Source organism: Dermacentor silvarum, chromosome 8 (genome assembly GCF_013339745.2).
Source record: "Dermacentor silvarum isolate Dsil-2018 chromosome 8, BIME_Dsil_1.4, whole genome shotgun sequence".
In the NCBI taxonomy this organism is placed as follows: domain Eukaryota; kingdom Metazoa; phylum Arthropoda; class Arachnida; order Ixodida; family Ixodidae; genus Dermacentor; species Dermacentor silvarum.
The window spans coordinates 140,800,008-140,821,928 of record NC_051161.1 but is presented as its reverse complement, the minus strand read 5'-3'; the positions used below and the strand labels follow the sequence as shown (position 1 = coordinate 140,821,928).

Sequence of the window (21,921 nt, the reverse complement as noted above, 5' to 3'; positions counted from 1 at the left end):
ACAGAGCCCCACGATAACTCTAGATGAGTGTTTAACGGATGCCGTATTTGGCAATTACTGGCAATCAGAAGTTCTAAGCTTCAAATAAGGTAACGAAGGGCTTTAGTTGCTAGCTTATTTTTTTTTCAACATCGCGAATTTTTGTAGAAAGACGGGAAACAATCAGACATTTAATTTGATCAAGCGCCTGACAATCAACTTAATTTAGGTAAGCTTTTCAAATTTAGAAGCTGACACTTCGCTGATGCCCAAGAAATTAACACAATTTCAAACTGTAGGCTATCGAGAAACATTTGTGTCACGAATTTCGGCAGACTAGGGAAAGCCAGGGAAATATTGCTCATATAAAACCAACATTTGTAGCTGAAAAAAAAAACCATCAAACAAAACAGCTCTTAACAAACACTGCACTCGCGTTATGAACACCTAAATATGTATACAGGATAAACAGTTCCTCTCTAAATTGAGTTCTAGCCGCTGACGTCGTAGCTCGTTTGTCACGGATTCGGAGCAATCGCCGTCGCACAAGAGGGGTGGGGTCGTCAGGGGGCTGCCGTTGCATGGGACGGGGCCTGAGGAATAGGGAGCCGCCGTAGCACGGACTGCGGTTGGTGCACGGGCAGCCGCCTCTCTACAGGACGGGGCTCGGTGAGTGGCAGCAGTGTTGAAGCTTCGGCTGGCGTCCGGGGCACAGGACGGGGCTGGAACTGCAACCTGCCCGGGTACTGCGATGCATGCACCGTAGCAACCCCGAAGAACGACGGCGGGCCGGTGTGGTGGCGGCGGGTTCCCTCTCCGGGCCAGGCATTGTGAGCCACCCGCTGCCGTCTCCAGAGCTCAGCTCCAGACACGCCCGCACTAGCCGCAGGCTACGTCACCCATTGATCTGCCACGTCAGCCCATTCCCTTTCGCTTCCTTACTTTCTCGTCGCGGTCGCAGACCGCATTTTTTTTTTCTCTTTGGTCACGCGCCACTCCTCCTTTTGCTCCTTTTTTGCCGACCGGCGTCGTTGTCGTCTTCGCAACACACGCGCGTGCTTCGCCTGTCACTCATGACAATTTGGAGAGCGGTTTAAGTTTAACCTGAACATTTTTAGAGGTGGACAAAGTGAAGCACTTGTTGATATCATTTCCAGATGTGTGTCCGTGTCTTCCTTTTCTGTGAGTAATAGATATACAGGGCGTCCCAACTCTCATGCACCAAGATTTAAAAATATGCAAATGCCACGTATCTGGACAGAACCAAGGTAACGCTTGCCGTCGCTTAGAGATACTCAGATTATTTTTGCCGTCCGCCTAATTACATAATTAGTCAAATTATTTAATAGAGTTCTCAAATAATATAATTAGATGAAAAGTGTCAATAAGAAAATTGTAGAGCAGCGTGAAAAACTCCCGAAACAGCTCAATACGTGCTACAAAAGAGTGTTTTTGCGAGCGTCAAAGCTCGCGAATACACGCAAAATTGCCGCGCGACCGGCCGCTCGCGACACTTTGCTTGAATCCGCCTTTTTCACGGCCCGACGGCGCATGCGCCCTGCCCAGGCGGATTAGTCGCGAAAAGTTTTGGAAGGGTCGCGCGCGCGGCCGTGCGGCGCCATCTCGGGGAAACGTCCCCCTATCCCCTGCCTTACGTCGCAAAATTTACCTTGAAATATACCCTACCTCAGCCTGCAAGTTTTGTCCCGCTAGCAGAGTGGACCTAAACCACATTATGTGGCAATGCAAGAACCACTCCCCACCCCCTCCCCTTTGTGGAGCTTTAAGTAGTCGGGAGCTGTGGTAGGCTGCCATGCGCAGCCATAACCCCGAACTTCAGGAAGCTATCCTGAGGTGGGCTGAGGTGGTAGAGGCGGCCTACCGCGAGTAGGACAACCTATCTCGCCTTCTTCTCGCAGCCCCTTTCCCTTAAGATGGGATAAATAAAGTTGTTTCCCTCTCTCTCTCTCTACCCCATTCCCCCCCCCCCCTAAAAAAAAAAAAAAGCGCTCGCACGTGCGCTACTGCCAACTCATGCCATGTACCGCGTTGAAACTCCACTGATAGCTTGACGTCGCTGCGGTACTGAAAGCGTGCGTAGCATACGACTGACTTTGGTACTGCGACGGGCTTTCTTGTCGACGGCACCGATAAAATCACCGTGCCTACCATCGTTCGACCGAACCCCGCGCGATAGGCCATCGAACCGATAACGCGATAGCCGCAACGCCTTCGTTGGTATACATAAACAATCGCGCTCAAAGCGAGTCACAACATGCCTACGAAGTTGAAAGGTTGAAATGCACAAGCTTCGACCCTCTCAAGCCGTGCACATGAACTTCGAGCCAATGTTGATTCTGTTGCAGCGTAGGTTAGGCCTGGAGCCGTCAAGTACGTGCACCCGCTACCGGCGGAACTATACTGAAACGTAAGCAAGTTAGGACGAAGGAAACTGCTTATATAGTTCAGTTCTGGCCTTAGCGATTTGAAATAAACTGCTCTTCGCTTCGCACGGCGCGTACAGAATAAGCTGCAAGCGGCGACACAGCGCTGTGCACAGCACGGCTACGGGAACGTCACCGTTCCCGTAGGCTGCCGCTTGTATTCGCAACGTAGATGGGTGGGTTTATACGTGTTGGTGTGCTGACACATTTCTTAGTTCCTCAGATGTACTGTTTATCTCTGCGTCAAACGCGAGACAAGAGACGGTACATTCGGTACAGCTGCATAAACCGCCGCCTCGCTCAGCCAACAGTGTCAGCGATGGCATCCGCGTTTTTGCGGGAGAAAAATGCGGCCTTTATATGAGCACTTATGTCAGCACAATTTTCTCTAATAATGCTTTATGACGTGCGAAAACTAAGTATGATGAAGTTAAAGAAAAGCGAGAATCAGTAAAAAATTAACAGCCCGATATTTGTAAACGGATCGCAGTCGCTGTTGAGTAGCTCAGGCGCTCATACTGACTCGGCTCACGGTGGAATAACGCGGCTCATATGAGCAGGTATGTGTGTTTTATTCGACGTTGTGACATCTTTTTTCATATCAGCAATGCACCTTTTCCCCAATTTTTGACGCTAAGAACGATCTGTGGCTGTAGATGTCAATGTAAACAAGTGCACCGCTTTGCTAAATCCGACGCGGAAGGCTGCGCCCTCGAAAACTTCTTATTTATGCAAAATATCTAAAGAATGCGCAAAGAGAATTGAAAAAAAAAGCGAGGTGCAAGTGCAGGAGTTAGCGACAACAAACTCCAAAGCAGCCGCACCGGTAGAGGGAACTCAGCGTGCCTTTATCGGCCCGACATATAAACAAAACAGCGCACTCACGCCTGCTCACCCTATATATATCGTTAGTGAGTGCTACATGGCTTCTAGGAACGACATGCTGCCGCGCAGAAGCCATTAATAATTATTCGCGATCCACGAAATGCGCACCCAACAAGGGCGCAGGCATAAAATAAAGACCAAGTTGCGCAGGTTCACAAATCAACCGGCGAAAGCCCCGGCACCCTTCCAAAACGTTTCCGGCGGCGTGCGGCAGAGGGCAGCACAGGAAAATGAAGAAGGCGGATTCGAGGGCTTCTTTCATGTCCTTGCCAACAGTTTTCTAACCGACCTCTTATTGGTATGCGAACTACAGTATTTCAGGTGAAGAATAGCCCTTGCTTGTGCTAAAATACCAACAGCTCGCATTGAGAATAATAAACGTAATGTTCTATTTTCACATTTGCTGCAATGATTGGCATTAGTGATAAAGCTCAATAACAGGTATTATGCTTTATTTTCTGTCGTGTTAGAGTTACACTGGGAAATGAGCATTGTGGAAGTGTAATACTGAACATCATCATTTCAGGCAAATGAGTTCTGCGGAATGCTGCAAGGTGTAGGAGGTATCATGAAAGAGAAAAATTGCCATTGCTTTGTAATTTCCTGCTACATTTGGGTGGATGACAATTTTCCACTTTCATGATACTCCCTCCACCTTGCCGAATACCGGAGAATTGATTTGCCATATTCTGTGTCCGTGTGCTTTCAGTTGTCGGATAATTCGCCCTCGCCCGGCGATCTGCTAGCTTCCTCGATAACTCAGATAGTAGAGCGACCGCCCCGAAAATGTGTTGGTCCCGGGTTCGCATCCCCGACCAGCACGAATTTTCCCTCAACTTTGAGATCTTCGTTCTGAGAAACTCGTGGGGTTTCCTTTGTATGTTTCGGGTGTATGACAATGTTTCCCTTCATTAGTATTTTTTAAGCAAAGGTGGCTAAGCGATGAAGATTAGGGTACAAGTAATCAGGAAAAAAACAAAGAAATTATTTTTATGAATACCGATATAGTAAACGCTTAGAAATCTTAGCGCAAGCTCTTGGGCCAGTTGGTGCGTGATAAACTCGAAAAAGGGGGTACCAGCGAATTTACAAGGACGCGTACACAAGGAAAAGGCGTTAGACACGGACGGACGCTGGACTTTCAACTGTGCTTTATTGAAATTGACATTGCTGCACAACACCTCCAACGCATGCGCATCGTCACCTCCTCTCAAGACATGTGCATTGATATCAGCTGAAAAAGAACATCGCCGCACACAACATCCGACGCATGTGTATCTTCTACTCCTCCCAATATACGTGCATCAGTGTCAGTTTCATCACCTTTTACCTACCCGCTAGGTAGGTACGTTCCTTGTTTGTTAAACAAAAGGACGTATCGCTGACACAATTATCTTTCTGATTTCCAATGTGAAAAGCGTCTAGGATTTTCCGCTCATATCTAGTGTTTCCCATCTCTAAAATGGTCACACTTTCAAACATTGGCAAATATTTTTTGGACTTCTGGCAAGCGCGGCAATGAAGTGCCAAAATGCTTCCCTGGTCCCTGCTTAAGGATGTGTTATGTTCTTACAAGCGACACACCTACCTGTCGGGCCTATATACACTTTTACACATACCAACGGAATGCGGTAAACAACACCAGTCTTTCACTTAATGAAGGGTTTCACGTGGTTAATTTTACAGGCCCTTCTCGCTCTCCCGTCGTTTCCGATTCTCGCGCACAAGCCAGCCAGTTTGCAAGGTGCGCAAAAAACACCGCTAACACCTTGCCTTTCAGCCACCTTCTTAACGTTGTGGGAGATTTTATGTATGTAGGGTATTGCTTCTAGTTTCTTTCTTCGCTCTGATTTCCACCGCTTCTGCCCTGCAAGACCTTTCACTTTCCGCAATGCGGCTTCAGCAACAGCCCTATTGATCGAGAGAGGGAAACCCGCTGCGAGCAACCTCTCAATCTGCTGTTCCAAGCTACACGCCATGGGGTGGCAGCAGCTTTTCTGCACTGCGTCCAGAACGCGTCCCACCGCTGCACCCCTCTTAAGCAGCTTAGACTGATTAGATTCACACGGCATTAGTGCTTTCTTAGTCCGGGGTAAAAACATCCAGCAGACATGGTCATAGGTTCCTATCTCACCGAGGATTACTCTACGAGCCTATTTATAGCAGCAGCGGAAGATTTCCAGAGACACACACACACACGCACACACACACACACACGCGCGCGCACACACACACACACACACACACACACACACACACACACACACACACACACACACACACACACACACACACGCACACACACATACATACATACACACATACATACATACATACATACATACATACATACATACATACATACATACGTACGTAGGCGAATATGCTATATGAAATAGAACTAGAGAAAATTTCTCTCAGGAGACAGTAATCGCTAGCATGCATGCCCCGGATAAATGTGCTTGATGTGACTAAATATTTTATAGAAAAGCTAGTTGTTAAACACAAACACTTTATATTCAAATACAGACATAGCGGGTAATCTGCTTGAAAACAAACTCGTTGTTCTCTGTAGCATTGCCAACGATTAAGCACACACGTATATACGCGAACACACATACACACAAGCCCACATACACGCAAACACATACACGCAAATGCACACTCACAGACCCACATGCGCGCAAGCACACCGGCACACTGAACACACACACACAAGAGAGAGAGAAGAAAGTCATAAGGGAAAGGCAGAGAGGTTAACCAGGCTGAGCCCGGTACGCTACACACACACAAACACGCATATATATATATATGTATATATATATATATATATATATATATATATATGCAGACAGGAATTAGGATTGGAAAGTGAAGTGTACTTTGCCACGCCGCGTGTCCCCACGAGTTACAAATTCATCATTTCTCGAAGCACAAGTTAAGCAGAACATCGTTGCAACTGTCCATAAATGAGAAAAATATATTTCTTCGTCAGAGCAACCTTCCTTTAATAAGTGTGCTGGTTATGCCTACGCGAAGTGAGTTGCACGTCTTTTTCATCTTTTTCCTTAACTCGGTCTCAAACTTTTTTTTGTTGGTCGCAAGTTTTCAGCGCTGGTTCATTCTAACGTATCAGCTTTTGTTGATACTCCCATCACACCTTCGTGAATGTATGATAAACGGAGTTCTTCAGAAAGAAAAAAAGCTTTGCGTTGGAGATCCAGTAAAGACTATAGACAACCTTTCGACAAGTCTGCGAATCTAAAGTCAGGTAGAACTTTGGAAAATGAGAAATAAGAGTAACATGAATTTCGCGCAGATGTTGCGCTGAAGCTAGAAGGATCAATGTTTTTGACAGTGTAAGCCGCAATTTGTTTCTCAGAATGCGGTGGGTGAACATATCAGGTGATGTAATTAAGATGCAGTTAATAAATACATGACACTGCTCATCGCATAATTATTTCGTGCTTAACAGCACAGTCGACCAAAGGACATGTCAATTCTGACAATTATAAAGAAGCAGCAGTAAATAAATTGTATCAGGCCAGTCCGTGCATGTCAGTTAATTGGAAGTGAGAAATGCAACGGGAACGTTGCGAGACAGCGACCAGGGGCCCATCATTTCTGCGATTCCCTTTGATTACAATTGCATCGCTTAATTTCACTTGAATAACTGTATGCGATCAGGAACAATATTTGTCATAAAAGTCAGACAGTATTGGAGTATGCAATCAAGAAATATTCACCGAGACGATCCCGCGGAGTTACCTGGAGCACCACATGATCTCACCTGGTCTTCGATTTCTGGGCTTGAAATCAAAGCAAACCGACTGGTATTTGTCCACCTGCGCGAGGGCTGCGAAGCGGCGAGGGACGACTGACGGCCAAATGTTGTTGCCCACGAGTGGTCCGCCAAGAGGAAGCAGGCTTGTATGGCGTAGCGTTGATTCCAGCCTCTGTCCGTCCGTGATCCTACCGACGACCTATTATCGAAGACGCCCGCGTGCCAAGAATGCACGCCGGTTCTTGCCGCTAAGTGATAGTGAATTCGGCTTTCTCTCTCGCTTACCGGTTTCGCTCGCGGCAATACGAAGAGGTCGTTGTGTGCCTTAGAATGAGATCATATTTTCTCTCACATAGAATTCTGGATAAAATGCCCCTGTCAATTTGGCACCGGCAAACTAGGCCGCTCTTGTGCCGTTCTTGAGGGGTCGTAGTTTTGGCAATTTGTTTCCAACGTGACATCAAACACATTCGAGCTCAGCGCTGGCAGCACAAGCTGCGCTAATTGCTGGCATCCGGTCAAGGTTTAGGAGAAGTGGATGCCTGAGTCTCTTTAAGTAGTAAAAAATGTGCTCGAGCGTTTTAGTACGTGTGGCCTAGTCACCACGTGCACGGTTTTATAGCGAGTGCTTTAACCAACGGCTGAGACGGCGAGTGTATGATGTCACCGTAGGACTATTGTGGATGTGCACATTGAGACCTTGAATAGGAAGGAGCTGCGCTTAACGTTGGGCCAGAACTACATCAGAAATTATATACGGCGAGTGCCATAGGCAGGCATTTAACTTACCCACATTTATACGGCAAAAAACATAGCTATTCGCATGGCAAAACCCGAGATGTCCTGAAGAAGGCCTTAACGTCTCTTCCCTAGGTCGAAGAAAGTAGATAACACTGCCACCCACGCGTGTCTGTCGAGCGAACGGCGGGCATCAAAAGCTGATGGCGTTCCGCTTCAACATTAGCATACCTGTTCTTGAGCCTCAGCTCTGCGTCTTCATTGTTGCTTCCCTGTATTATACTGCGTCTTGCTCTTTTTGCAGTCGTCGTGAATGGCCGCATAAGGCTCCATGACCACATGTTCTTGCGCTGCAGCATCGATGCACATTTTCTCACATGATCCGTTTACCTAACGTTTCACAGCTATACTCTCGTGATGGGCCGAAGTGTTGGTCGCACGGACAAGTGGCGCTGCGATCACGCCTTTCTTGACTTCTGATTTCACTTCTGAATTATTTTTTGATGCACTGTTTCGTCTGCAGCTACCGCCATCGTGTTGTTTGTGCCTTGAAATGTGTGACTGGTCTTCCGAGTAAAATGCTTCTTGCACAAGCATTTCCGCGTGTCATAACAGCACGAAGTTTACTATGCGGCCTTGCTTTCTGTTCTGTTTCCCCAGCGGCCAGGTACATGGTGGTGCTGGTGGTAACCTGTTTTGGCATCGCCACAAAACGTCGGAAAGATTAAAAATTCAGAAACACTGCTACATTGAAAAGATCAACGCCTCACCAATAAGTAAAAAATATTCCAACGTCAATATGAGGAGGACGATATTTTGAACTTGATTTATTCGTGCGGAGACCAAGACAGATTCCCACGGCATATAATTCCTAAAAATCTCGCTGTTGGTCCCTGTTCAATGTTGACTTTTTGAAATTGCAGTTGTAATTGATAAAGAGTTATTGTTCCTTACGATTTAAATTTTAAATACTTAGTTTTTGCGTTTAATTGGAGTTTAATTGCATTCAGCCACAAACGTAGTTGCTCTAACCAGATGTTAGCTTGCTCAAAAAGATTTTGTATTTCTCTTCCTGAGAAGAACACAATAATATCATCCGCGTATTTATCAGCCTTCAATATTTACAATATCATTTGTGTACAATAAAAACAAATAATGAATGCGAAGCATCCCTTGGCGAACATTTGCCACTTTGACAGTATCTATCGATCTATCTATTTATCCGCCTACGTCTTGGTGCTCTCATGGTCGTTTCGTTAACTTGGTGTTTACCAAAATTGGCATACTATGACAACAGTGTATGACGAACATAAATGATAGGCCAGGACATGAATATTATGACATGCGTGTAATGCAGGTCAAGAAAATTCGCCTTCGTTTTGGTGCTCTCATGGTCGTTTCGCTAACTTGGTATGTAGCTGGAATGGGTTCAGACATGGGTACTAAGTGAAGGAAACACTCAAGGATGATGGTGGAAGTCACAGTCATGAGCAGGACTCAGCAAAAATGACAATTACTCAGCAAAAAAATTTTTAGCACTCAGAAACCACTGAAATGATTTCGGACATGTGCACTAATGAAGGAAACGCTAAAGCATAATGGTAGAAGTCATAATCCTGAGCATGACTCAGGATAAATTACTGACTCAGCGAAAAGGCATTAATGCTCAAAAGCCACTGAAATGGGTTCTCACATAAATGGTACGTCATGACACGGATGTCATAACATGCGTGCCACGTAGGTGATGAAACAGCTGCTTACGTTTTGGTGCTCTCATGGTCGTTCCGTTACCTTGCTCGGCTCCCCGCTCTCTGCTTCGCATAACATCGATTCCCACATTTAAACCCCTCTCCTACCGGGAACGGGCGTGCACGCGAAGCTTGTCCAACCCTGGGGAGGGGTTTGGTTAGTTTTGTGAGTGTTTGAGACATCCACGGGCCTGCAGCTGCTGCTGTCCCTTCAACGCGGCCTGCTCATATGACTGCCAGGCCTGAACTGGCGGGAAACAGCGGGTGCGAGGCGAGGGAACACGCGATCACACCCTTTCCTTCCTCCAGAGGGACGGGACGCCTGTGATTGCCTGGGGGTCAACATCATAATCAATTATTGTACCCGTAAAAGTCCCGTCAGGGAAATTACATAAGGGGGGGGGGGGAAGGAGACAGGGGTGTGAAACAGTCATACATAGGCATGGGAAAACAGAATGTGAAGAACAGCATAATAATAATAAAATAAATAAGAGAATGGGCAAGTATGACAAACAAAGCACCATCATAGGAAACAAAAAATTTCAGCTGTGCAGGGAAATTAAATACGATGTGCAAAAAACACAAAGTGGCCGAAATCGGCATAAGTGTAAGGCGGTCATAGCGTGGGAAAGCAGGTCAAATACAGTATAGTAATAAATGTAATAAAAAGTCAAGTAATTCTATCAGTACAAAGATGCAAAATATCACAAGCAAACTACACGGTATATAAATGTACAATTTCAGCTGTGCGGGCGAGATGAAATGCGGTGAGCAAACAAGGTGGTGAAATACAGCGAAACAGAGATAGAATATGACGCAAAATTATAAGCAAATTATATTGCTGGGAGAAGAGCGCGAGGCAAGTAACTATTGTATGGTCAAATGTTCAGTTAGTAGCTGCCTAAATCTAGAGGGATTAGATTCGGTAACAATTCTTTCGAGAAGAGTGTTCCATTCTTCGATGGGGCTGGGAAGGAAAGATTTGTTGAATGCGTTGGATGAGCCGTGCAAACGTTGAATGCTGAGGGAGTTACATATACGGCGAGATGTGCGTAAAGGAGCATGTAACATGTTTTCGCCTAGAGCATGAAAGTTAAAATATAATTTCTGGAGGAGACAAAGCATTGCAATTTTTCGGCGGAGCACTAAAGGTTCAATGCCGAGAGATGATTTCGTGCTAGTAACACTGAACCGAGGTGTCTACTGAGAGGTTATGAAGCGAGGTACCCTATTTTGGATGGCTTCGAGTGAGTGGATCAAGTACGCCTGGTGAAGGTTCTATATTGCTGAGGCGTATTCCATTTTAGCGCGAATGAAAGTTTCGTATGCCATTTGTCTGATAGAGGGTGGTGACAAAGCAAGCTCAAAGTCTTTTGGTAATAGCATGCTAAGCAATTTTCGCGGAGAGCAAAAGTACGGAGATTGGCCGGTAGTTATTCACACCGTTAACTAGTCCACTTTATGAAAAACAGTCACTCGGGCTAGGTCCATTTTATCTGGAAACACACCCTAAGAGAAAGAATTAAATTACTTATATGTACAAGAGGCGTGCCTACATCTTCGCTGACGACTTTCAGTGGCTTCATTTTATGTTATCTTCAGCAGAAGCACAACTGTCTTTTAACGATAATATATGGTCTGTATCTCGTGCTGATCAGTAGCTAACAAAAGCACTGGGGAAGAGCATCGATTTAATATATATCCCATGCAAGCGACCTGTGCATAATTTTGCGAGGACGCACGAAAGGCAATACGATTAGTATTAAACGTATTTGCAACCTCAACGTCCGAAAATCCGGTATGTTGAAATGGAACTTTTTGTGCGATAGAGCTTTTATTCATAACCTCATCGATCCCTTTCCACATGAGATTTGAATTTACCGTGATATCCAAAAATTTGTTTCTCTCTTGGCGCATTTAATACCAGAATTTAATTTATTTCGTATGGATTAGATCGATCAAAAGTCATCTGCATTTCTACTTCTCAGAAAAGTTTGAAGGAGCATGTTGCAATATTTATTTCTGTTATAGAGGTCATGCGATATGCAAGGAGTTCTAGCGTTATTGCGTTTTTTGAACTTCACAAGTGGGAAAGATATGTTGTATAAGAACGCGAAGGTAGATATAAAAGCTTCGTAAGCAAGTAAGCGTCACTTTTCGCAGTCACTTCGTCCCACTGATGGCTGGCGACAAATTATCCAAATTTCCTGTTTTTTTTTTCTGGATAGATTCTGTTTAAGCTACCAGGCCATAGTTAGGATGTCTGTTTATGGGGTAGCAGACAATATACCGGGAAGTGATCACTGAGGTCGCAGATCAGGATTCCTGCCCTTAGGTATTCAGAAGAAAAACTCGCCACACAGACATCAAGCGTTGTCCGGAATGTAGGTGTAATGCGAGTAGGCACGTCGATGACGTTTGAGCACCCATAAGATTCAAACATTTCCTCAAAACTTCTAAATTCTAGGTTGTCTGGGCAAGCATCTATATTAATATCGCCCAATAACATTGTTTCAAGTTTGAGTTCAATACTGAGTACAAATATAGTTTAAGTAAACTCTATAAACTTACACATGGATCCAGATGGTGGGCGGTACACAAGCGAAATCAAAGTGTTCATGCACTGAAGACCATTACATTCACAGCAATCGTTAACAATCTTGAAGTCGGGGATTATATTATAGGGCATAGCAGAACGGACATCAATAGAATTTCCGCCACCCCGTTTCTTCGTTCGATAAGCAGAGATGCAGTCACAACCAGAAAAAGAAACACATTGGTCCTCTGATGTAAACCACGTTTCGCTAAAGTAAAGTAGGTCAAAGCGGTGTTTCAGTTCTGAGAGATACAACCTTAAGTCGTCAAACTTATTTCTTAAACTCCGTACAATTAAATGGAAAACTGGAAAGTGGACACTGGTTCCTTAATGATGCGACATCACGAGAAAATTGGAATTCCATGGTCGCTTTCGCGGTTGGGTAAGCACAACATATGTAGTGCTATCACCTATGCCGCTATCGCTTCAAAGCTGCAAGATTGACCAGATCGCCCTCGCAACGTATGAAAACAACACGGTCAGCGCTCCTTCGTCGCATCAAACGTTTACCGTTTGAGCGTCAAATATATGCGCACCCTGAAGTCTGGGCTCATTCCTTTGCGTTTTATAAAATATCGCCTGATAGCCGTGCCATATTTTCACACAAACACACACACAAAAAAAACACGTATTTACGGTCCTTTAGTTGCTTCCTATTTGCAAGCCAGGAATTGCGAAGTTGCTGGCGCACAAAGCGGATAATGATGCCCCGTGTTTTGCCTGGTTTATCCGGAAGTCTGAGTATAGCAGTAACGTCACTCTTGTCTCGCTATTTCATTTGCCTTCATGATTAGGTCTTCGTTCACGCTTTCCAGAACAGCGTGCATTTCAATATTTAACCTCCGGCTCCGGCATTCTAGGTTATCCAGATCCAGATTGATTTGGGTCAATTCACTGCTCGAATCAGCCCATTCAAGTTGGTCTGCACTGTTTCATAGTTGCTAACTTTTTTCTGGGCCCTCGTCTGAAGTTTATTGAATTCATCACAGAGATGTTGCACATACGATTGCAGCTTCACCCGTTTTACTGGCAGAACCATCCGATCATCCATCATCCACAAATCGCGGTATATGAGCGTAAAACATACATCGAATAGAATTATGGCAGTGACGTGTGGAGTGATCTGTGGGTCGTGAATGTATGAGAAGTGGTCATGGGTGCTAAAATTTAAGGGTATAAAAGTAGCACGACGCCTTCGCGGTGGAAATGGTGGAATAAAGAGTTATAATTATGGGGTTTCTGTGCCTACTTGAAGTGCTTAAACATTTCAACACGCTCAAAGAGTCAGTGTAAATGATTGCCTTGCGTATGTCTAGCTGTTTGATGTGTTTAACCGCCACCAGGATGGCGTAGGCCTCCGCTGTAAAGATGGTTGTGTTTGGGTGTAGCACTCCCGCAGCAGAAAAGGACGGACCGATCGCACGATGTCATGCCCCCTCCTGTAGAGCTGCCGCCATGGCAGTGGCAGCTGATTGACTGTGATCTGTCCTTCATTGAGGTCACAAAGCATGCGCCGGTCGCACATATCCGTATGCACTTCCTCGAATTGCAGCACACATGGTGGTCCAGAATATTTTAGTGACGCTTCTCTAACCTGGTTTGAATTGCCAGAAGTCGAACAGCTGTGTCTTGCTGTGGCCAGTGTTGTGCACGTTCCTCAAAAACAGGAACGAAAGCTCGTTCCTCCTTCCTTCCCAATATTGGAACGAATCCCCGTTACAAGTTCCGTTAATGCGAAAGGAGCACGTTCCAGTTACACTTCGAACACTGGAACGTGTCGTTACATTAACGTTACATCTGACTTTTTAAAATGGAATTATCGTGTCCGATAACGCTGAGGCGAAATAAAGTGATGATGATGATGATATTTGGTGTTTTGTGGCGCAAGGGCCAAATGTGGCCAAAGAGCGCCAAGACAATGAATGGTATGTTTGCCATGATCAGTGAGTTTCGATGATAGGATGCTATGTGGCTGTAAAGGGGCCTAAGAACAAATCGCGGTATATGAGCGTAAAACATACATCGGAATAGAATTATGGCAGTGGCGTGTGGAGTGATCTGTGGGTCGTGAATGTATGAGAAGTGGTCATGGTGCTAAAATTTAAGGGTATAAAAGTAGCACGACGCCTACCGAAGGCCTTTGTGGCCAAAGACTACGAGGCACGTGCTTTCTTTAATAAAATACCGCAGCAGCGGCCTCTCCAGAGAGGCCGTGCTACAAGTCACCTGGGTATATAACACGAAAGTTCTGTATATCTTTTAAAAACGTGATGATGGATTGGTATTTAAAAATAGGTTCGTTGCCCAAAAACATACAAGGATCTAATGGGAGATTTTGCCGTGATGGTAATAGAAAATGTCTTTTCCTCTGAGGCTCCAGTTCAGGGCACTGCAAAAGGACATGAAGTACACTGAGTGGCTCGCCACATTGATCACAGACAGGGGGATCGCCACCGGACAATAAGTATGCGTGTGTACTGTATGTGTGTCCTATCCCGACTCTGCAAAGTGTAACCTGTGTGCGGCGTGTCTTTGATTCTGGCGGCCAGTGAGTGAGATGAGGCTTGATAGTGTGTAATTTGTTGCCCGTTTCTCTGTCCCACAGACGTTGCCAGTAGGCCCTGACCTTTTTCTTAATAAAGGGTTTTAGGTCCATTACAGGGACGGCTATGGGTGAAGTGGCAGCGTCTGTATGAACTGAAGTGGCTAGCTTGTCGGCCAACTCATTCCCTTCGATCTCGTGATGCCCTGGCACCCAGCAGAGCACAATTTGCTGCTTGGATGCATACGCGGTGCAAATGGTGGAATAAAGAGTTATAATTATGGGGTTTCTGTGCCTACTTGAAGTGTTTAAACATTTCAACACGCTCAAAGAGTCAGTGTAAATGATTGCCTTGCGTATGTCTAGCTGTTTGATGTGTTTAACCGCCACCAGGATGGCGTAGGCCTCCGCTGTAAAGATGGTTGTGTTTGGGTGTAGCACTCCCGCAGCAGAAAAGGACGGACCGACCGCCGCGTAAGAGACGCCAGCGTGTGACTTTGAAGCGTCAGTAAAATATTCTGGACAAGAGTATGTGTGCTGCAATTCGAAGAAGTGCATACGGATATGTGCGACCGGCGCATGCTTTGTGACCTCAATGAAGGACAGATCACAGTCAGTCAGCTGCCACTGCCATGGCGGCAGCTCTACAGGAGGGGGCATGACATCGTGCTCATGGAGCGACACATCCATTTCTTCGGCAAGACTTCTTACTCGCAGTGCGTAGGGCTTTCTCACGGAAGGGCGGTTCAGAAAGGTTTGGGCACTGGACAGATCGTTTATAGTTGTGTAGGCAGGGTGCGTATTGTTTGAGTTCACTTTTAGGAAATATACAAAGGATAAGTAAGTTCTCTGTAGATGTAGCGACCATTCATTTGATTCGGCATAAAGGCGTTCTACGGGGCTTGTTCTGAACGCACCCGTAGAGAGGTGGATACCCAGGTGGTGGACAGGGTCTAACATCTTCAATGCACTCGGCGTCTCGGAGTGATATATAATGGAACCGTAGTCTATACGTGATCGAATGAGGCTCTTATATAGATTAAATAGACATCTTGTGTCACTACCCCACGTAGTGCGAGACAACACTTTCAAGATGCTCATTGTCTTCAGGCACTTGTTTCTTAAATACTTTAGATGTGGGATAAACGTTAACTTCGCGTCCAGAATTAGGCCTAGGAATTTGTGTTCAGTTTTTACAGGTAGACCCTCACCCTGTATCTCGATGTTGGGATCAGGGTGCAGACCTCTCTTTCTGGAGAAGAGGACGCATGTAGACTTTTGTGGGTTAAGCCGAAAACCATTCTCGTCTGCCCACTTAGACAGTTTGTTCAGTCCAAGCTGAACCTGCCGCTCACAGATTGCAAGGTTACATGACGTGAAGCCTATCTGTACATCGTCGACATATACTGAATAAAATATGTTGCGTGGGATGTACAGACGCAGAGAGTTCATTTTTATGATAAAAAGGGTGCAACTAAGCACACCACCCTGTGGTACTCCAGTTTCCTGCACATATGGTCGTGATAGGGCATTACCCACACGAACACGGAATCTACGGTTGGACAGATAACTTTCAATGATATTCAGCATAATGCCACCTATTCCAAAGTGTGCGAGGTCTCTTAGTATTCCGAATCGCCACGTGGTGTCGCATGCTTTTTCCATATCAAGGAAAACAGACAGGAAGAATTGCTTGTGGACAAAAGCCTCACGAATCTGAGCCTCTAGGCGTATCAGATGGTCAGTGGTGGATCGGCCGTCGCGGAATCCACACTGGTATGGGTCAAGCAGCTTGTTTGATTCTAGGAAATGTATCAGACGGCGGTTTATCATCTTCTCAAAGACTTTGCAGATGCAGCTTGTTATAGCTATGGGCCGATAACTCGATACGGACGATGGATCCTTGCCCTGCTTCAGGATAGGGATTACTATGGCCTCTTTCCAGGCAGAGAGGATCTCGCCGGAGGTCCATATAGAGTTGTACAGGCAGAGAAGGGTTTTCTTTGTTTCAGAGGACAGGTTTTTCAACATTTCGTACAGTATGCGGTCAGAGCCTGGGGCAGATTGGTTGCAACAGGTGAGTGATGCTTGCAGCTCTGCTAGGGAGAAAGGTAGGTTATATGGCTCGTTCCCAGTGCTCTTTCGGTCTAGTTTTTGTTTTTCTATTGCTGCTTTGTATTTTGTAAATGCTGGAGAATAGTGTGATGAACTGGACAAATGTTCAAAATGTGCACCCAGATGGTTCGCTTGGTCCTCCAGGCTATCTCCCTGCGTATGTACCAGGGGAGCCGGATGTGTTTGTCGTCCTCTTACTCTATTGACCCTGTTCCAAACCTTGGCCTCATCCGTGTATGAATTGATGCTTGATAAGAATGTTTGACAGCTGTCTCTCCTGGCTTGTCTGCGCGTTCTCCTACCTTGGGATTTGATTTTCTTGAAATTGACGAGGTTTTCAGCAGTAGGAGAATTGCGAAGCTGCCTCCATGCTTTGTTCTGCTGCCTACGTGCGTTCCGGCATTTTCATTCCACCACGGAATACGGCGTTTGCTAGAAAGTCCACTTGTTTGGGGAATACACTTAAGAGCTGCATCAATTATGAAATTAGTAAAATATTCGACGGCACCGTCAATTCCGAGCGATGAAATGTCAGCCCACGAGAGCGTACTGGTAAGTGTTTGGAATTTCTTCCAGTCTGCTGCATCGACCTTCCACTGGGGGGCGTGTGGTGGAGATTCGTATTGTCTTGGTGTTCTCAGCAGTATTGGGAAATGGTCGCTCCCATAAGGGTTTTTTATAACTTCCCATTCAAGTTCAGGTAGTATGGATGGAGAAGCTATGCTCAGATCTATGGAGGAAAAGGTTTTATTTGCGGGACAATAATATGTGGCTTCTTTTTTATTTAGCAGACATGCACCGGATGAGAAAAGAAAGTCCTCAATTAGACGGCCTCGTGCATCAATGCGAGAGTCGCACCACAGACCGCTGTGCGCATTGAAATTGCCAAGAACAAGATAAGGTTCTGGCAATTCGTCTATAAATGACTGAAATTCATGTTTGTCTAGTTGGTAATGTGGGGGTATGTAAAGCGAGCAAATGGTGATGAGTCTGTTTAAGAGAACAAGTGGAACTGCCACTGCTTCGAGGGGCGTTTGTAGCCGCAAACGTTGACATGCTACGCTTTTGTGGATTACGATGGCAACACCGCCTGATGATGCGACAGCATCATCGCGATCTTTACGAAACGTAACATACTGTTGGAGAAAGTTTGTATGTTTCGATTTTAAGTGTGTTTCCTGTACACGCAGCACTTTTGGATTGTGTTGGTAAAGAAGTTCTTGGACATCGTCGAGGTTCCTAAGAAGGCCTCTGACGTTCCATTGTATGATTTGTGTATCCATAATGAAAGTAAATTGGTGCTGTGTGTATTAAAAAAAGGAAATGTTGCTTTAGATTACAGAGCCCTTTCCAGGCCCCGTAACTCGGGATTTGTCCTTTCTGAAGCGGTCGAGGGAGCCTCGCCGCTCCTTAGGCGCTTGGTGCGCCGTCGGGATGGGTGTAGTGTCCATTGCCTCTTGTGAGGCGCCGGACACGTGCTCTTGCGAGCGAGAAGTTTCGCGAGAAAGTCTCGCCGCGAAGGACGAGACATTTGCGCCCACCAGCCCGGAGGTCGATGGGGCTGCCTTTGAGCCTGAGCTGCGCCGGCTGTTGCCAGCGCTAGCAGGGGCCGGTGAGGGTGAGGCAGCCTTGGCTGCACCCACCGTGGGAGCTGCTGGCGGGCCTGCGGCTCTACTACGCGTAGCGCAGGCTGCCACCGAGGACTGTTGCGGTGCCGGAAACCCTGAGGTAACCGGGCCTGTTTGCTGGTTGGGTGGAGTGGATTTGGCTCCTTCCACCCTGGGGGCAGGAGCCACAAGCGACAGCTCGCTGCGCGCGGGCTGGGCAGGTGGCAGTAGCCGCTGCGACGCTGCCCCTTGACGCGCCGCATCAGCATATGTGGTCGTGTGGAATGGTGAGCACCTTTTGCGTGCTTCCCTGAACGACATGTTTTCACGGAATTTCAGTATTAGAATTTCTTTCTCTTTTTTCCAGCTTGGACAAGACCGGGAGTACGCTGGATGGTCACCATCGCAATTTACGCAGTGAGGTGTAGCCTCGCAATTGTCTGAGGCATGGCCTTGTACTCCACACTTGGCACAGGTGAGTCGACCACGGCAGCTCTGCGAGCCATGGCCGAATCTTTGGCATTGGTAGCATCGCCTAGGATTTGGGATATATGGTCTTACTGCTATTTTTGTGTAGCCTGTTTCGATGCTTTGTGGCAAGACGCTTAATTCAAAGGTAAGTATCAGGTGTTTCGTGAGAATTTCTTTGTTGTCCCGTCTCATAACAATGCGCTGCACATTCGTGACGTGTTGCTCCTTCCAACCTTCCAACAACTCGGTTTCAGATAGGTCGATGAGGTCTGCTTCAGATACTACCCCGCGTACTGTGTTCATGGAACGATGCGGTGAAAGAGTAACTGGGACATCACCAAAAGTCACAAGCTTGCCGAGTCTGTTGTGTTGTTCCTTATCACGTAGCTCAAGCAGAAGGTCACCGCTTGGCATTTTGGTGACTTTATAGCCAGGGCCTAGCGTGTTGGTCAAGGGTTTCGCAACTACAAATGGGGATATGGTTCTTGCTAGTCTTTCCGTTCTCTCACTATGTACTACTTGATATCGGGGAAGATGTCTTTAGGCCGGGTGAACTAATTCAGAAACTCATCGGTGCGTCCCCTCTTCTGAGGGAGACGATCAAGAAGTCGAGGAAAAGCGGGCGTTCCCATAACAATTTTGTGTTGTTCGGCAGCAATGGCAGCCTCCCACCACGGAGTCCAACAAGGGGACGCTACAGCACTTCACGTGTAAGGCTGCAGGCGCCAGCCGTACATTGCTGCTATAACCTTATATAAAAACCCAAGAGAGGGCACCTACACAAGGTTAACCCAAGCCGCCTATGAAAAATGTGGAAGTAACAGAAGAGAAGAGGTGACAGGACAGGGAGGACAGAAAAATAGAGAAGAAAAAGATCGGAGAGGGGGACAGGAAAAGGCCACCACCGATTTCCCCCGGGTGGGTCAATCCGGGCGTGCCGTCTATGTGAAGCAGAGGCCAAAGAGGTGTGTTGCCTCAGCCGGGGGGCCTTAAAGGTCCAAACACCCGACATTAGCTCAACCTCCAGGATCCCCCTTTCCCCAGACACGGCTAAGCCACGCACGGCTACGCGTGGGAGGGTCCAACTCCCGTGTGGAGGCGAAATAAAGTGAGGAATTTAAAGGTCACATCGAACTACGGATATTATAATAATTTGAACATCGCCATCAGCAAATTGTCGGAAGATAAAAAGAATCCAAAGGAACGCTCCTTGACAAATTTGCTCAGGGAGCACCACACCTCATCCAGGCATGTCTAACTGCAACTTTGGTGCTCGTCTAATACATGTGCAACACATATGGCACGTTCCACTTCGGTCTTCAATTGCGTAATCTAGATACTGCGCTTCAGATGTGTAAATAGAAAGGTATTCACATGCATCAAAATAATTGAATTTCTTGCACTACAAACCGCATCGAAAGGAAAAATACATAGCGTTTAATGAATACTGATTCAATATTGCAGTATGAGAGGAAGAAACATGTCCACTATACTTATTCGCAACTTAGTAAAGTCCCTTGTTTTAACTCAGCAAGAGTTGCATCTCAATGTGGGTGTCCGACCTGTGGACGAACCATTTTCTTCGTCAGCACTTCGTTGGAAATGCGGAAGAGCCGTTCCAACGAAGCGCTTGAGGGTACTGCCATGCTGTACTTGAGGAAAAGTTGCTTCAGTCCCTCGAAGTTCACCTGTGACAGTGGGTAGTCAACTGGTACCAGCAGGTACCACGACAGCTCATCCTGTTCCTCGGCTGGAAGGGTTTGGTGCCCGAACGAGAAGAAATCTTCGGGCGCGTACGAGGTGAAAATGTCTTCGCTGGCCGGTTTGGTCACCACAGTCAACTCTGTCTTCGGTCGTTATGTTTATGGTTGACAAGAGGGAGCGTGACGTGACAATCTAGAAGCCTAGTCATAAAAAAAATATAGCGGAGAACTCACGAAAAAATGCACCATAGTCACGTGACAGGCAAGCGGCAGTGCTTTGCGCCTCACGCGGTCGCCCATCTGCCCTGCATGATGTGCTGCGTACGTGCGTGCGTTTGTTTAATGCCGTGGAACGTTTACAGAAGGAACGGCGTTCCCTCTGCCATTCCTTCATAAACGCAACGAGTTACCATTACAGTTCCACCTCCCCTTAATGGAACGGTGGCGTTCCTCCGTTCCTCTCAAAAGGAACTAGTTCCAGGAACGCCGCTCCTTGGAACGCCGTTCCGCACAACATTGGCTGTGTCGTTTGCCGCGCAGTTTCAGCATCCACCCCCTGCGCCACGTCCGAAATGCCTCGCATTTCCATGACTTCTTAGAGATATTGCGTTTCTTCCATTATACCAGAACACGAAACAAAGTGAAATTTGAATTTGCACTCACAATAAATCGTGTACAAGCTATTGTAAGAGATGTCGCATTGGCGGACACCACACCGAGATATTTCATGAAGCACTAATAACACTCGTAAATCTCAAGCAGCGTTAGCAGCAGCGACAGGCACATCAAAAACGATAGCTGATAATACACACCACCAACCTGCAAAACAAAGCAGCAAAGATTCAGCTTTCCTGTCCTTGTGCCGCCGCCGCTGCTGCCAAGTGACGTCACACGCCTCCTAGTTATTCGCAGTCACCTTGGTGTCGCTGTTGGTGTTGATGTCGCAGGCGATTCCTAGTCCTTGAAAATCACCCAGGAACCACGTGAAAAAAAAAATATGTAGAATGAAAGTTTCTTCTTTCACCAGAAAAATCTAAGAGTCTGGCACAGCAACATTTCCGGTCGACGTTAATTGGAAAATACAGAAACAAAGATTCAGATTTCCTGTCTGTCCGCTGCCGCCGCTGCTGCCAAGGAACATTTGAAACAATTGAAAAAAATACAGCAGTGCACCCACATCACTGCTGAATGAATTCTGGAACTTTTGTAGTTATTCCTTCCTGAATCAAGATCATAAAATGGCTCGCAAGTGCGAGCAGACCGCCGAGGATTCTTGTCGCAAAAAGGAAAATAGATGCCGTTTTAGTCT

General features: G+C 46.4%; 1 protein-coding gene across 5 annotated transcripts in view; it reads right to left on the bottom strand.

Annotated features, from left to right (window-relative positions):
* LOC119461731 (thiol S-methyltransferase METTL7B) overlaps window positions 1–21,921 on the bottom strand; it is a 108,457-nt gene that overhangs the window by 26,457 nt on the left and 60,079 nt on the right. The window contains exon 1 of one of the 5 annotated variants that reach the window (XM_049672061.1): window positions 21,432–21,549. The exons of 2 other annotated variants lie outside the window; for them this stretch is intronic. The gene's annotated coding sequence lies outside the window, so the exon portion shown is untranslated. Of the gene's footprint in view, window positions 1–7,054; window positions 7,316–21,431; window positions 21,550–21,921 lie in introns of those variants that run through there. 2 more of the 5 variants (XM_037723101.2, XM_037723102.2) reach the window with 2 other exon arrangements.